Below are 17,837 nucleotides of genomic sequence, written 5' to 3'. Positions count from 1 at the left end.
GGCGATTGCAAGCACTCTTTTGGTTAAGCTGCGAGGCACATAAACGATCCCGAGAGACTTGGTGGGCGATGTCAGCACGGGCCAGGGCATCACGAGCATAGCAGGCAGTTGATGAGGTGGCGTCGGAATGGAGCTGGGGGTCCATGGGTTAAGGCGGGTCATAACCAAACAGTAGGTAAAAAGGTGAAAATCGAGCTGTATCATAACGTGAAGAGTTGTATGTGAAGGTAACGAAAAGTAAGTGAATATCCCAATCTTTGTGCTCCTTGAAGATGTACATCACAAACATATTTGTCAGGGTACAGTTGAGATGTTTGGTGAGGTCGTTGGTTTGTGGATAGTACGCTGCAGTGAACTTGTGGTGGGTAGAGCAGGAGCTTGTCGACTGTTTTAGATAAAAAAGAGTGGCCGCGGTCGGTGATTAACTGACGAGGAGCACCATGACGCAGAATGATGTAATGAAAAATGAAATCGGCTATATCAATAGCTCAGCTGGCGGAGAGGGCTCGTGTAACGGCATACCGCGCTTCATAGTCGGTAGCGATGGCAATCCGCTTATTACCGGAGGTCGACGCGGGAAAGGTCCTAGAAGATCGAGGCCGACTCGGAAAAATGGCTCATCTGGTATTTCAATGGGCTGGAGGGTACCAGCATGCCCCAGTGCAGGTGTCTTGCGGCGCTGGCAGAAGTTGCACGCCGTAACGTACTGTCGCACAGAACGGTAGAGGCCAGGCCTAAAGAATCGTCGGCGAACACGGTCATATGGGCGTGACACCCCTAGGTGTCTAGTGGTGGGTGCATCATGAAGCTGGGCCAAAACGTCTGAGCGAAGATGGGCAGGAACAACGAGCAAAAGCTCAGCACCATTTGGGCGGGCGTTGTAGTAGTGCAAGATGATGTGAAGAAGGAACATCTGTAAGGAGTGGTCATGGTGGGGAGATTGCATGCACACCATTGATAATAGGAGGCAAAGAGGAGTCGCAGTGTTGTTCAGCAGCTATGTTGATGAAGGTTTTAACTGAGCTTGGTCATTGAAGCTTGGTCGAGGTGATGAGGTCCAATGACTGCGGCAATGGCGAGCGATATGTCCTATCCGATGGCACGTGAAACATATAAGCCGATCAGCATGAGTGCGTCATTCGGCTGGGTTTCATCCTGGCGTGAAGGTGTGGCTCGGAATTGCAGCCGCAACGACTGGAGCCGAGCTGGAAGTAGCAGAGGCATTTTGATGAGGTGGCGAAATGCCTATATTCGCGTTCTCTTGGCGAACCACGGCCTGTATCATTGAAACAGCAGCGATGTTGTGTCCTGGAGCACTGACGCTAGACATAGCAGGTGCCATAGCCTCAAGTTTTCGATGGACTATTCTGGTGACGTTTTCTGGCGCTGGTAGTTGATGTAGTGTGGGCAAATCTGTTGATGTAGTGTGGGCAGGAGGACGTAGTCCCTCTGTTGAGAAGGCGGTCAAATTGGTGAACGACGCACCTACTTTTCGCCTGTTCGAAGCAACGACATGCATGCTTCAATGACCGACTTCACTGTCGAGCAGTCCTTACACAGCAGGAAATTGAAGGCCTCATCGGCAATTCCTTTCAGGATGTCTACGACTTTGTCCTCCTCAAGCATGTCCTTGTCGACCTTGTGGCCAACATGTCCTGGATGTATGCAATGTACTGCTCTGTGGATGTCTGGGCACGAGTCATAAGCTCTTTTTTTGAGGCCACTTTTCGTCCAATGGGTTTCCCAAATAGATAGCGTAATTTCCGCTTACATATGTCCCAGCTGATTAACTCTTGTTGATGGGTCTCGTACCAGAGTTTTGCCATGCCATGCAAGTAGAAGATGATGTTCGCCAACATAAGCGCCGAATCCCAATGGCTGCTGCTGCAGCTGCTGACGTGCTCATGCAGAACTAGCCAGTCATCGACGTCTATGCCACTTGTGCCGTTGAATAGACCTCCACCAGGGTACGTCACAGCGTGACGTCACTGGTGCACGTGCAAAAGGTTGATTTAGAGTTACTGTATATGCTACCTTTAGGTAGCATATACAGTAACTATAGGGCGGTTGGCAAATCACTCCCGCCGGTGGCCGAATGGGGTGCAGTCGCTCATTGCCTGGGGAAAGCTTTTTTTTTCTTCTTGAAAACTTAATTTTTATCTCAAATTGGAAACATTCGCTGTGGTATGTGTCAGAGAACATCAAGGGGTGTGGTAAAGTGCGTGATGAAATATTTGGAACGCTGGCTGACTGTTTGTCTCGGAGAAGTGAACACGCGTGGCAGCCTGTGCAAGAACAGCGGTAGGCATGATGATGAGGAACAGAGTAGGTATGAACATAGGTATGATGTTGTGAGAGGAATATGGACATGGGTCATGGTTCCTGGTCTGACGTTTGGAAATGTGGTCTTGTGCATGAGATCAGAAGTTCAAGCAAGATTAGAAATTAAGCAACGTGGAATAGGTAGGCTTGTCTTAGGAGCTCACGGGAATACACCAAATCAGGGAGTACAAGGTGATATGGGATGGACATCATTTGAGGGCAGGGAAGCTAGCAGCAAGATAAAATTTGAGAAGAGATTGAGAGAAATGGGGGAGGAGCATTGGGCTAGGAAGGTATTCAGCTACTTGTACATGAAGAATGTCGATACAAAATGGCGGAAGCGAACCAGAAAATTGACTGGTAAATACTTGGAAAACAGCAGGGGGCCAAACCAAAAAGAATTATCGGTTAAGAAGAAGGTGAAGGAAGCTGAGACCGATATGTGAAGAATTGGCATGATTAAGAAGTCCGCACTGGAGATCTATCGAACTTTTAAGCAGGAATTAGCCAAGGAAAGGATCTATGATAATACTCGGGGTAGTTCTCTACTGTTTGAGGCCAGAACGGGAGTATTGCGAACAAAGACATATCGGGCCAAATACGAAGTGGTAGACACGGTATGCAGTGCGTGTGGACAGGAAGAAGAAACTGCCGAACACTTGATATTGTTCTGTAAAGGGCTTCACCCTGTAGTTCAGGTTGATGGCGCAGAGTTTTTCAAAGCACTGGGGTTTAGGGACAGTGACGGCAAAATAGACTTTAAACGGGTAGAATTAACTAGGAGGAGGTTATTTGATTGGTGGCTAAAATCAAGGCACGAGTGAAAATAAACCCTTCACTGCAAAGTGCCAGTCCTCAACTTTACTATTTAAAGAAAAAACAAAGATAAATCTAGTTGCTGGTTCACTAAGTATTATGGCTAGGTGGCGTAAGCCGCCGCCGCCCTATCTAAAGGGTACAGCCACATCAATCCATCCAGCGGCATCGTCTTCGAAAATGTGGCGTGTTGACTGTGGAGTGTAGTGTGCCTTGAAAGGCATCGACAATATTGGTTCACCTTTATGGACGGTGAAAGTGGGAATATTGTGTGTGGTGTGTGCAGTGTGAATAACGCGATGCAGCCTGTTTGAGAAAGCACTGGTATTCGTTGTGGGCCGGTTGCAGTAACCGGCTGTCGAGGGAACTTTACCATCTGACATTTTAGTCACGTTAAAAATACATTTGACGCGATCATCTGCGAGCGGGTACACCTCAGCGTATATATGCATGGTGTGCAGAAAAGTAAAAGTGAATTACCTCCGAGTGATATATACGGCTACGCATGAGCTATAAGCATGTTGTAGCGTTGCCGAATCTGCATATACGGTTCGTTACGGCAATAACCTATATTATCGCATACCTGTTACGTGTTAATTAAAACAGCGGAGATTTTTATAATTTTTTATTTACTTTGTACTTTTACGATTCGATCCTTATGAAGTGATAATGCGCATTAGAAGTTTGTGTATATAGGTACGAAAACATGTTCTAGGTGTCAAATGCAGCAAGGTAACTGTGTCAGATAATATTATATAGTATTAAGTTGTTGGGTTTTACATCACTTAAATTTTCACTGGGTTATTGAGAAACGCAGCGGGAGAATTTCATTTTATTTTTTACGACGATATGTTAACCTCAGCCTAATGCATGGCAGGAAGTGTCTTGTTTTTTTTTTCATTCATCTCAGATCAAACTTTTGTGCAATAAGTGAGAATCATATGACGTCGCGCACAGAAGCTCAAAACCATGCTGCCGCTAATTCTGCACCTCATTTAAAGCTGCATTACACATGCCACGATGGAAATTGAATAAGTTTACATCCATGCCATGCAAATATTTCTCAAAGTGCCAGTCATTGTGTATATACAAAACGTTCGCTTTTAAAAAAGATCAGACTTTTTATGGCTGCCATCTATGCGGGTGAAGCCCACTGCGTGCTAGTCGCGTCTCTCACTACTCTAAATAAAGTTTCTCTATACATCCAACTACGATGAGCAAATTTCCACACTATGAGGAGTGACCCTTCCGCAACCCCCTTCTTTCAAAAGCTGTGACTTTAGAACATAGCAATGTAGAAATTTATGTCGAAGGAATGCAGACACGCAGCTTTGCTATGCAGACAGGTGTCGCCGGCGGAACTTCCTTGCTAGAGTTACTGTATATGCTACCTAAGGTAGCATATACAGTAACTCTATTTGTTGCCAACCAGCACCTGCTGCGAGAGAGGGTATGGTGGGCGGGGTGCCCGCAGTGACGTCACACCATTTACTAACAGGGAGAGGTCTATTGGCCTGAGTCACGAAGTATAGGTGTTCTGTGGTTGCCCCACAATGATCGTCTGCGGGGCTGATGGATCTTGTTGACATTGAGTAGCCTGTTCAGTCATTGTGGTAGCTGCAATGCGCCATCTGCTGCGAAGATCCAGCTCCTGGGGCTGTATAGTGAGTTGTACCCCACACCTCCTCCAATGATTTTACGGGGAATAAAGGATACGCGATCAATATATTGGCGAGCAAATGCGTACAACGCTGCTGCAGTCCGTGCACGTTCCCCTTAGCACTTTGTCGTCGTCATTCTCAGGTATCTACTCAGCCCGTGACATTTTGGTTCCTTTGTTCCACCAGCGAGGTTTGATATGATGTTCTTAAGAGTGGGCAAACACTGTTATTAACTCTCTTCTGGTCAGCTGTGTGGCTTATGAGATGTTTTCATGGCTGATGGCAGCTCCTGTCTTTTAATAAAATGCTTCTTGGGTCTACTATTACTACAGGCAGTGACCGAACTTTTCTTTTGAACAAACTTTTTGTTAAAGGGAGCCAAAGAGAATGTGTTTCATGATGTGTTAATATTTGTGCACCGGCCACACCGGTGTCCCTTATGCCCACTTGTCACTTACACTTATAACAGTGCATCTTATAAAGGGCCTCAACTGAATTTAGTTTCGATTTATGGTCACCTGGCCTCCCTGTTGACACTATTTGGACACAGCTAGTTTCATTTACGGTGCAGTTCTTGTCGCATTTGGTCACTTACGATCTGTATCTGTAATGCTCATAGAGTTGTTACTCAGAGTCAAAGGAAAGATCGGTCACGAATGTTAATTGGTCATTCAGAATGCAATGTGGCTGAAGTTATTCATTTCTTTGTTTTGTTTTTTCTGTTCTGCCTCCTGTTTGAGATGCTTTCCAAAATGTGGGCAACCAGTAGCATTTTGTATGATGTCAATAGAAAAGAATACTAGAAGAATAACTTGTCAAGTCTGTAGACATAGCAGCATCTGAACGAATCTTATCATCCCCGCACTATTATATAACAAGCAGATATGTTTCATTACTGCTTCCTAAGGATGTTACTGAGTTTATTGTGTGCCAATTAGTACCTAAGGCAACGTAGTATTGTTCTTTGTGTACTTTGAAACGTTATGTGTCCATGTTGCACCTGTGTGAAATTCATGCTCTAGAATCTTTGAAAATCTTGAACATAAGATCAGTGCAGCAGGCAGGCTTTATCAACAATAGAACTCTATGTTGCCATCTAGTGCAGAGGTGCTGAACACACGTGGACCGTTCTCTAGCAAGGTGTGGCCTGCAGATGAGTCTCTGCGTCTAATATTCTTTTTTTTTATTAATTAGTATTTTCATGAGCTTTTCTTGCATGACTGTTTCAAAACTTTCTTTTTCTTTCCTCTTTTAAAGGTAGAACACTTTGTAGGGGCCGGCGGTTGTATGCTGTCGTCATCGTTGGCATAATGCAGGCATAAGCACGTTTAGCGTAGCCAGCTGGAGCACATCAACCGTGCTTGCTCCAACGAGAAGTCTTCTTTTAGATGCGGAAGCATCTTATACTCGCGCCTTGTAGTGCGCCGTCCGCACCGCTTCTCGAACATTCGACAGCTGACGCGCGCGCATGCGCCGTCGCGCCGTCGCCCACCATCTGTGCCGCGCGCGCTTCTCCTTCGAGAACATTCGACAGCTGACAGCGCATGCGCCGTCGCGCCGTCGCCATCTGTGCCGCGCACGCGCTTCTCCTTCGAGAACATTCGACAGCTGACAGCGCATGCGCCGTCGCGCTGTATATATACTCAAGGTCGGCGCTCGCTCGCTCAGTTGCCGCTCGTCCGTTGGTTTGTACGGCGCGTCGACGTCCGAAGTCGCCGTGAAATGAATGCCAACGAATCCACAAACAGAATGATCGACGTCCCTTCGACCAGCGCCGCCCTTTCGCATACGTGTGTACGTGTTCACTCATTTAACACCCCCTCCTACAACCACATTAACCAATTTAGCCATCGACCCAAGTAAGTCGCAATTTAACACCCCATTTCACAACCACGTTAACCAATTTAGCCATCGACCCAAGTAAGTCGCACTTTAACACCCCGTTAACCAATTATATGCTCCGCATCCTCCTCAGTGTTCCCCCGAGGGAAGCTGCGGGCAATTTTTTTCTTCGTGTGCTTTGATGATGATATTAACACAGGGAAAGCTACATGCAGTATAACCAACTGTCGCATATTGAGCGCATTCATAATTACGAGAAGTCTTCTTCCTCTTGTTCTTCGAGCAGCTTGATGGTGATATAAAGTGCGGACATTACTATAGAAGCACGACAACACACACAACGCATAAAAATTGAATGAGGAAGCATGTGAGAAATCAATAGAGAGAGAAATAAAAAAATAGGAAGAACAATACAAGTACATAAATAGCAAAAAACTCGAAAAGAGGAAAATAAAGACAAAAGAAAGAGAAAACTGAAGAGAAACAAATAAGGCTGCCTAGCTCTACAATTCCTTCAGATGTGGCACCATTTGAGCGAAGCTGCCTCAGTTGTTTTGTTGAACGCCCCATGCGGCCAACAAGTTTCGAAATATAACTGTGAAACAAGACTGCGATGTTTTAGAATCGGCATCCTTATATTAGTAATTCTGGAGATTGGTATCAGTGTGTTTAAAATCCGACAACACATTCTGTTCAAAAATGACACATACATGAAACTTGGGAAAGGCTGTGCTTCAAATGCTGTAAGCCTATCATGTTGACTTGTCTACAAGTTTTTCAAGTGCCATACAGTAAAAATTTTCTTTTCATAAGATTGGGCCTCTTGAACGAAAATGCTGCAGCGTCCTTGCCGTAGGAAATCTTCTCCTCGTTCTGGCTAATCAGTTGTGCCATATTGGTATTTATGTAAAACTTGCTCCAGCATTCTGTAAATACTAAATAATGCTGTGATTATTAATTAAAAAGTAGCATAAACAAAGTTGGAGCGAGTCAGTGTATTTCATATATTTCTCTTTTCTTTGCATGTTCATGTCAAGAACATATACAGTGGTTGATCGACAAGCTGTGCTTATTGATAACCACTATTTATGTACTCTGAAAGTAGTGCTTTTTCCTGCTATTGAACACTCTAACAAGCATGGCATGGAAACAAGTTCACAATTTCTTTTTGGCATGAAGGGTAACATGTTTGTGTTACTCAAAGGCAAAACATCTGAAAAAATAAAGCAAGGCAGATTTCCACAGTAAGGTCACACTCTTCGATTGGCGGGTTGAACAAATGGTACTTATTAAATGTCTTCTTTTCATTTCTTTGAAGTCAAGTGTACTTAGGTATGTTTGAAAAGCACAGTTCTTTGTGTAGTACTTAAAAACTGCAAGGAACAGTAGTGTTCATAAATTTTGTGCATTTAAGAAATGTAAGAGCTGTTTAACTAATTGACAATAACTTCAATTCATGACCTGTCTAGCTTACGCGGGTAATGCACAATAAACAAGCATAACATTGTGCCCACAGTGCATTGGCACCTCGACATAATGTGGCACCATGCTACACATGGCACTGCACACTCGTATGCGTAGCCTCAGATTTGTAACAACAACAAAAAAGATTGGCTGCTCAGGTCAACCTTAGAGTGTTCATTTTTTTTGTGGTGGCACGCTGTTGGCCCTCAACCCAGTACAGGGGTGTGTTATAACTTACAAAATTATACCATACCATACTAAGCAACATTTCAAGAATAATTAAGTATGACATATAAAAATGCAATATTCAAGCAATACAACACAGTAAGATACAAGACGAACCAATACAATATTTTATAATTCAGGAGTGCAATTATTTGCAAGCTACTTCATGACATTGACATCGCAAAAGTTAGACATAGCAAAATTGACGTAGTAAAGTCAATGTGTCAATCATTGGTCTTAGACTGAACGAAATATTACTTGAGCACTTCCTCAAAGTTTTCCACGGAGGTACATCGAAACAATGGTGAAGGTAGTGAATTGTATTGTTGAATAGTTTTCGGGAAGAGTGACTTCGCATATATATTTTGGCATTACGGAGGTGCTTCATATGTATATTCAATTATGATTCTCAGAATTCTTACTCTATGCAGCGTTATGTAGTGAACTATGTTTAGTTTACTTTTTGACGGTAGGAAAATGAATGTTAGCTCGGCCAGTTTTCGACAGTCTGCTGGAAAGGGAAGTCCCAGAAGGTATACCATTTGTGTTACTGGTTCTTCCTAAGAGTACTTTCAAAGGATGAACGTAGCGATTCGCCTTTGTAAACTTTTTAGCATCTTTATTAGCCCAACTTCTGAGGGCCCCATGTGATGTTCACATAATACAGAGTATTTAGTTTTATGTACTGAGTTATTCACTGTATTGGGTTATGTTGTAAGAAGGTCACGTTGTAAGAACTGCTCAGTGTTAGGGATGCAACCATGAAAGCACCCTGACTTAATTAGGCATCTAAATAAAATGTTAGTCGGAGGCAGTCAAGTATTTTTGGCTTTCATATAAATGTTTATTGTTTAAAATGGTCAAGTGCCGACCAATGACGTAATCGAAACAAACAGTGCCGGGCCTTGCAGGAGCTTGGTGACACGACAGCCGCACTCGGTGGCACTGTAGAAATCAATCGAATTTTCCATGGCCGGGTTAAGAGGTGTGCAGACATTCTGCGAGATAATAATGCGAAGCATTTCTTTGCGTACTGCAGGCACTTTGAGCGTCTATCTACGTATGAATCTATCTAGCCACCTACGTCTCGATGTTGCCATGATCACCCCCTTAAAAACCTGGGATTAACCAAATTTAGTATAGAAGGGTAAGATGGTTTGGTGAATACGGATCTCTGGTCACAACATGAATAATGTCACAATCTCGTTGCGTACATCATCAAACACTTTCCACCAGACAATGACACTTACCCGCGGGCGGTTATGTGCTGCTGGTATGCGTGTATGTGTCAAAAGTAATTGACACTTTATATCTACCCAGGAACATTGAGAACACACACAGGTCATTTTAACATGTGAGCGTTAAAAAAAAAGCTGACATCATCAGTGTTGACGCGATTAATGCAAAAAATGTCAGGGTCCCAGCAAGAATCGAATTCGTGCGTTCCGAATGGCAGTCAAGTATTCTGCCACGCTGTCATGCCAGGTCTCGGAAGTACATTTCAAATTGATACCAATGTTCGTGAAATGTCAATAATTGTTGGAATACTGGCTATCCAATTTTGTAAACAATGCATGTGTACTCCTATGACACAGAAGTCATATCGGGTCAACGTCAGTTATAGTTAAATGCCATTCACTGAAGTTTATTTATCTAGCAGTGTACAGGCCTACTATCCTCATGAGCAACTGTGCTTTATATCGACTTATTGCTTCTGGTGTATCTAATATCTAAATTGCTGTTGGCATTGTTACCAACAGCAATTGTAACAGCTAACTGTTTACAGCAAACTGTGAACAACTGGTTATGTATAAAACATATTCAGCTGTTTTACATATGTCTGTGAGTGCACTTGTACATATCCTTAGCGCTACTTTGTGACGTTTAGCTTAATAAAAAATTGTGACAGCGACCTTCCAAGCCCATGCTTTGCATAAGCGCTCTATCATATAACATCGATTTCCAAGGTGTCTACATTGTAGTGGTGCAAAGACTGAGAAAACGTAAAAGCGTGCTTCAGGTTTTAGTACTCCCAGTGGTGTTCTATTTTTGAACCTTCTGCACGAGTCGTCCGGTTCACGCCGAAGAAGCGCACATTTCAAATAAACGCTACCAGGTGCCACACTCTGAAGCCTTGTTACTTGCGTGATCTTAATACAGAAGGTCACATATGTTGGGCTGACACTGCTGGCTTTAAGTCGGGTTGGCTTGCAAACGCTGGCGGTGTGACGTCACGCTTCCTCCTTTATTTTTGTTCTTCCATGTCATGCAACCTTCCTTTCCCACCCCTATATATGTCCTGTGATTATTTCCTGTATTCTCTCTTTCCTGGTCATGCTGTACTATGTAGGGCTATGGTTACATATTATACTCTCTCTTTTCCCTCACTTCTTTTACCACTCCCATGGCTTTGCTATGCTTTCCCCTATTCTTTCCTCATCACATCACTACCCCCTCACCCTCACTTTCCTTTCCTGCCCCTCTCATGTCATAGCTAAGCTATGCATCTTCCTCTCTCCTCACCCTCACTTCTGTTTTCCACTCCCTTACTGACATGGCTGCGCTATACTTTTTGAAGACGATAGTACGTCTTTCTTGCGGTACTTCTATGCAAAAATTTTGGTCCGCCTGTCTGTACATTTGTATGTTTGTGTGCCGTAATGATACCTTAAACGGCCCCACACCGTAGCATTTATCACGCTGCGCTGACAATGCAACGCTATGCCTAAAAAGGCAAGTGCTAAGACAACACGGTGGTGGCACCTGTCCATCGCTTTGCACATCTTATCGCCTCCGAGACATGCGGGCACGTCTTCCTTCGTTTTCGAAGATAACTGCCAGATAGTGCTCGTGTCTAACGTTCCTCGATGTGCTGGTTCACCTTTGCTGCACGGATCGAGACACTTTAACACGGTGCCTCCAGAATGTAAGTCACCGATTTTATCACACAGAACATCAAATGGACGTTTTGTTTAAAATCTCCAGACGCAATACTATCGTCTTTCGACGACATTTGCAGTGAAACATGCAGATAGACGTCAGACTCTGGAGTTTTGTGGACACGCAGCGCCACCTGTCGATGATGTTTTGAGTAGTGCAAAGCCCGACTCCCTTGCACAAATTGCTGCACAACCTGGTGCAACTACAGTGTATGAAACAATGATTGAGCTAAATATTAGTTGTATTTGCGCGTTGAACACTCAGAAAAAGAGCTACGAATTTCTCTCCGCTGGTCTGACGCATCACCGAACCGCCGTGAAGTGCTTGCTGGTTTACTCGTCTGAACAAGGCCGAAAACAGGAGCAGATGCAAAAGCTCCGCGCTCTATGAAAAAATACCTCAGTCTGCATGCACCACTGTTGCGTTATGAATTGTTACGGACGTAAATTACTTGAGTTTTACTGATTTCTGCAGCTTTTACAAAGCTGCAGAAGGTGAAAGTGCTAAATACAGGCCGTTGCGAACATGTTGGGTAAGCCTACGTATTACTTGCGTTATCCACAGCAGTTCGCTTGAGTCAGTGTAATAATGTAGGTCTCCTATTATTGTTTTGAGTAACCTTGACGGAGAACCGTGGCAACTTTGATTATGAAGCTTTACAGACCTGACCGCGGGTGCGACGTGCAACAGTAGACGGGTGACGATCGCGATAAACATCGCACACGCCGCGACCATCGATAATTTGAAATTGTCGCCACCACACATCATTACGCACGTAGAGCTTTGAAGGCTCTGTAGGTCCCGCCTTAAACCAGGAAATGCGAACATGTGCGTCATACAGGTAAATCGCAAAATGATCGCAACCATGATCACTTTTTTTTTTTTTTTTTTTTTTTTGCCGTTGCTTTTTGTGGTTATCGGAGCAATCTTGGAGGCATCAGTTTTGCCTTTCGATGTACACTCAGAAAGTGGACAAGCATGTATTCTCATTCGCAGTATATACAAACACCAAACATGTCCATCAACAGAGCATTCAAGCATGCGTAATAAAACAGTTCAATACACAGGAAGCGAGAAATCGATGGAGAATGCAACTGCAAAACGAAAATCATCAGGGCCATTCGCGCCGAATAAAGTAAGCTTCGTACCACTGCCCGCATAGATTGCTCGTGCATGCACTTCATCACTTTGGAATCGTGTGTATGCCAAGTTTAACGCATTTAGGCTTTGCACTCTTAATTAGGTCCCGCTTAAAGGGCTAGATATAGTCAGGAAACATGACACTTTTCGTTTATAGTTTTCTAGATATAGCCAGCATTTAACCAGGACTTGATTGAGTGTACAGAATGCACGCCGGAGTGTTTGCCTCTAACTCGATGTCATGCGATTCTCGCTTGCACTTAAATTGCGAGTTGCAGATTGCCGAAATAAACAAAACATATTTTGCATTGTGCCCGCATTTCATTTTGATGAACTTCCGATATTCATTAAGCGAGGTTGGATTGAATGAAGAAGCTTGTCAGGCCCTTGATTTTCAAGAAACCATGCCTAAAGATTAACGAAAGAGAAGGGCCTATGCACGTTCGCTCGCGACCGGCTCTCTGTGCACTACCCATTTATGACCGGCACAGTGATGGCGGCGCTGGTGGAGGCATTTCTCGCAGCGCCACCTGGGTAGTCTGACGTCTATATATACTGGCCCATTTTTTTTCTCCCCTCTCGTTTCCCTATCACCTCTACATCACTACTACTCATCCTTTCAATCCCCATTCTTGTGCGAGTGTATCGGTTGAGGTGAGGTGTCTCGAGTTACTGTATATGCTACCGTAGAAGGTAATTGATTGATATGTGAGGTTTAACGTCCCAAAACCACTATATGATTTTGAGAGACGCCGTAGTGGAGGGCTCCGGAAATTTCGACCACCTGGGGTTCTTTAACGTGCACCCAAATCTGAGCACACGGGCCTACAACATTTCTGCCTCCATCGGAAATGCAGCCGCCGCAGCCGGGATTTGAACCCGTGACTTGCGGGTCAGCAGCCGAGTGCCTTAGCCACTAGACCACCGCGGCGGGGCACCGTAGAAGGTAGCATATACAGTAACTCTATAGGTGTCCTCACATAAGAGACACTTATCATGCAAATGATGCACACTACACACCATTTCCTTACCTTTTCGCATTTTTTCCTAACGGCACATTCGGGTCGTTTGCGAGCGCTCTGACTGTTCGAAAGTGATGAATTCAGCCGCATTAAGGCATTACAACGAGAACAAGAAGGCAGCAGGTCATGTCATTTTTTTTTTTTGTGATCATGTATTTGCCCCATTATTTTAGTGGCAGTGCGGGTATGTCACGATCGTGATGGTGATAGTGGTTAGAAGAAAAAGTAGGCGCCTAATAGCCCGGTAGAAAGCACGGCGCAGCGCCTGTTGCTGACCTATGCTTTCATCCTCTTCTCTAGGCATTCTTCCCCGCTGCGTCTCGCAAAGCCGACGCAGGCAGCGTACCTGCTAACAAATTTCTTGATTGAAAAAAAAAAAAAAAAAGACTGCACGCGTTGCACAACCGCTCGCTAGCCACGCCGATATCGACCTCCAGTAGTCTCGGTGGGAGATTTCTCCTGTGCGTTGTTGAACAACACAAAAATTCGCAGCATGCGCGTGAACTAAAGATTACATCATCTCTCCCGAGCATGGGGTGGTGCGGAACATCGCGGCAGTTTCCAACACAACGTTCACGCGTTGCGTAGCGAACCAAGTTCACGACGTTCACCGCAAAGATAACACTGCAAACCGGTAAATACCACCGTTAAAAGACCGTTGAAACCATGGAGGAAGGACGGTTCTCCCTGCGATGCTCCTCATGCTTCGAGGAGAATGTGAGTTGGGGCTGGTGGTACACGGGTAAGGGCGTGTTCAGAACTTATTAGTCGTTTAGTGTCATAAACTTGTGAAAGTTCAAATATCCCTCAAATCCTGTTGAGAATCTCTATCTGCCACGGAAGAACCTTTCCTTCCTCCGTGCTTTCTGCCATAGCAACGCCAGGCTATGCTCTATCAAACCTCCATCCACGGAGGAAGGAAAAGCAAGGAGAGGCCCTGACGCCACTCGTTGAGAAGCTGCGATGAAGCCGGAAGTCGGCCATATTGGCTAGGCAAATTCTCCTCTCTTGTTTACATATGAATGCGAAGCAGAAGGCGCGACTCCCTCTCCGGCTCGGAAAGCACGTGGGCTGCGCAGCGCGTGTGTCGTGACGATCCGAAACTAATGGAACTGGGCTCATAACTCTGAGCCAGCGGGACACCTTCAGCGAAATCGCTTCGTCCGAGTAATAACAGGGAGTAACAGCTCGCCGACAACGAAGCAACTACGAGAGAACGCGCGCTAGATGCACTGACAACGGCGAGTGCGTTCACGTCATTAATTCAGCAACTGTACAGACAACACGATCGGTCGTGCGCCTTCTACAGTTGCATTCCGCCACGCGGCCGACGCAGCGTCCTGCCACTGTGTCCGTGTTCTGCGTGAAACTCACCGGCGTCAGCATTCTGCGACCGTGGCGACTTTGAGCCCGGTGCTAGTGACATTTGAGTGTGGTTGCTGTTACGTTGAGATTACATGCAATGCTGGTGGAGAGTGTACCAAGCGGAACACAAAAGGTGTTTCAATACACACATGCAAGTTGTTACTGTACACACACAACACGAAACTACGTATGTGCACATGGTCCTCACGGCGTCTTGCTGGGCTCAACAGCGTCGTCCGTTGTCACAAGCAGGAGCACTGCTCAACCGTCACTGACCTGCAAGGCGTTCGTCGTCATTCAGCTTCGTCATGGTGCCCAACGCAATTTCGCTGAACTGCTTCATCCGCCGCACGACACATGGATATGCACTTGTTCTACGCACTGTTGAAACCCCGTGATGAACAAAGGGATTTGTAAACGTTGCTAAGAGTAATGTAACAGCCAGGAGAACACTGCGTAACCAATAACGCGGCGCAGAGCACAGATATTGTCCGCCACGGCTCAGCACGAGACCTGGGGAGGCACACATTCCGCCGCCAGCCGCGGCCGCTCACTGCTACACCAGCTCCACTGCGCAACACGTAACCATAGCAACGCCGCCATTGTGCCTAGTGAATATGGCCGTCATGATGTCATTTCCGCCACATTTTTTACGCCCTGTGCCAGCTGGGCATGCCCTCTCCTTACCTTTCCTTGCCTCCATCAGCTCCATCGTTATCAGCAGCAGCAAAGATAAATTTGGCCCACGAATAGAGTGTACTAGCCACGGAGGAAGGAAAAAGGTAAGGAGAGGGCATGCCCAGCCGGCGCAGGGTGTAAAAAATGTGGCGGAAATGACATCATGGCGGCCATAGTCAGTAGGCACAATGGCGGCGTTGTTATGGTTACGTGTTGCGCAGTGAAGCTGGTCTAGCAGTGAGCGGCCGCGGCTGGCGGCGGAATGTGTGCCTCCCCAGGTCTCGTGCTGAGCCGTGGCGGACAATATCTGTGCTCTGCGCCGCGTTATTGGTTACGCAGTGTTCTCCTGGCAGTTACATTACTCTTAGCAACGTTTACAAATCCTCGTCCATCACGGGGTTTCAACAGTGCGTAGAACAAATGCATATCCATGTGTCGTGCGGCGGATGAAGCAGTTAGTGTTCAGCGAAATTGCGTTGGGCACCATGACGAAGCTGAATGACGACGAACGCCTTGCAGGTCAGTGACGGTTGAGCAGTGCTCCTGCTTGTGACAACGGACGACGCTGTTGAGCCCAGCAAGACGCCATGAGGACCATGTGTACATACGTAGTTTCGTGTTGTGTGTGTACAGTAACAACTTGCATGTGCGTATTAAAACACCTTTTCTGTTCCGCTTGGTACACTCTCCACCAGCATTGCATGTAATCTCAATAACGTAACAGCAACCACGTTCAACTGTCACTAGCACCGTGCTCAAAGTCACCATGGTCGCAGAATGCTGACGCAGGTGAGTTTCACGCGGAACACGGACACAGTGGCAGGACGCTGCGTCAGTCGCGTGGCGGAATGCAACCGTAGAAGGCGCACGACCGATCGTGTTGTCTGTACAGTTGCTGAGTTAATGACGTGAAAGCACTCGCCGTTGTCAGTGCATCTAGCGCGCGTTCTTTCGTAGTTGCTTCGTTGTCGGCGAGCTGTTACTCTTTGTTATTACTCGGACGAAGCGATTTCGCTGAAGGTGTCCCGCTGGCTCTGAGTGATGAGCCCAGTTCCATTAGTTTCGGATCGTCACGACACACGCGCTGCGCAGCCCACGTGCTTTCCGAGCCGGAGAGGGAGTCACGCCTTCTGCTTTGCATTCATATGTAAACAAGAGAGGAGAATTTGCCTACTCAATATGGCCGACTTCCGGCTTCATCGCGGCTTCACAACGAGTGACGTCAGGGCCTCTCCTTACCTTTGCCTTCCTCCGTGGTACTAGCATTCTAGTACACTCTACCACGGAGGAAGGAGAGGTCCGTGAGTTTGGCCAGTGCCTCCTTTATAACTTTCAGTACCCGGTAAAAGCGGAAGAGAACAATGAGACTACTCCGTCGGCGCGAGTGCGGCATCTCGCCACCAGGTGCCGCTGCCTAAACAGGGTGCCGGAGTTCGCTACGTGCCGCAGCCGCCGTGGTTCTGGCTACGCGCTCAAAATTAAACAGATTGATATGTGGGGTTTAACGTGCCAAAACCACTATATGATTATGAGAGACGCCGTAGTGGAGGGCTCCGGAAATTTCGACCACCTGGGGTTCTTTAACGTGCACCCAAATCTGAGCACACGGGCCTACAACATTTCCGCCTCCATCGGAAATGCAGCCGGTATTTGAACCCGCGACCTGCGGGTCAGCAGCCGAGTACCTTAGCCACTAGACCACCGCGGCGGGGCAAAATTAAACAGATTAAATCCTTATTGTTCTGCGCTCAAACCTCAATATATCACGGCTGTAGTCGCTGAATTATGTTACCGAGTGTTTCAGAGATCTGGTTGCTAAGTTTCACGCACTAGCCACAAGTGAAGAACGCCACGCTAAATGAATACCAAAAACACGCCGCGTACGCACACACCTACATGCTTGGACATGATGTACATGAATTTCCAACGTTGACTTGCCATATGCATCGCAGCTCTATATTCTGCAATTGATTGATTGATTGATTTGTGGGGTTTAACGTCCCAAAACCACCATTTGATTATGAGAGACGCCGTAGTGGAGGGCTCCGGAAATTTTGACCACCTGGGGTTCTTTAACGTGCACCCAAATCTGAGTACACGGGCCTACAACATTTCCGCCTCCATCGGAAATGCAGCCGCCGCAGCCGGGAATCGAACCCGCGACCTGCGGGTCAGCAGCCGAGTACCTTAGCCACTAGACCACCGCGGCGGGGCACTCTATATTCTGCAAAATGAACCTAATTGACGTCATACGAATTCATAAAAAAGAAGGAACATTTATTGTAAGTACCTCTATTTTCGGTAGCCTCACAGTTTTGCATATTTTCTTGACAGGGGCTTTTTCGCGAAGTACTTGAAAGCA

The 17,837-nt window shown here is 46.0% G+C and overlaps 1 long non-coding RNA gene across 1 annotated transcript; it reads right to left on the bottom strand.

Annotated features, from left to right (window-relative positions):
* Nucleotides 1–7,621: 7,621 nt before the first annotated feature.
* Nucleotides 7,622–15,061, bottom strand: LOC142771874 (uncharacterized). Its single transcript, XR_012886193.1, has 2 exons — nt 9,581–15,061; nt 7,622–9,328 (listed from the first exon to the last, which is right to left on the bottom strand). It is a non-coding gene; the product is annotated as an uncharacterized LOC142771874 (long non-coding RNA).
* Between the last annotated feature and the right edge of the window lie 2,776 nt (nt 15,062–17,837).

The sequence above is a fragment of the Rhipicephalus microplus genome, chromosome 9, assembly GCF_043290135.1.
Source record: "Rhipicephalus microplus isolate Deutch F79 chromosome 9, USDA_Rmic, whole genome shotgun sequence".
Taxonomy (NCBI): Eukaryota; Metazoa; Arthropoda; class Arachnida; order Ixodida; family Ixodidae; genus Rhipicephalus; species Rhipicephalus microplus.
Note: the sequence above shows the minus strand (reverse complement) of the source record. Positions and strands in the feature narration are given on the sequence as shown.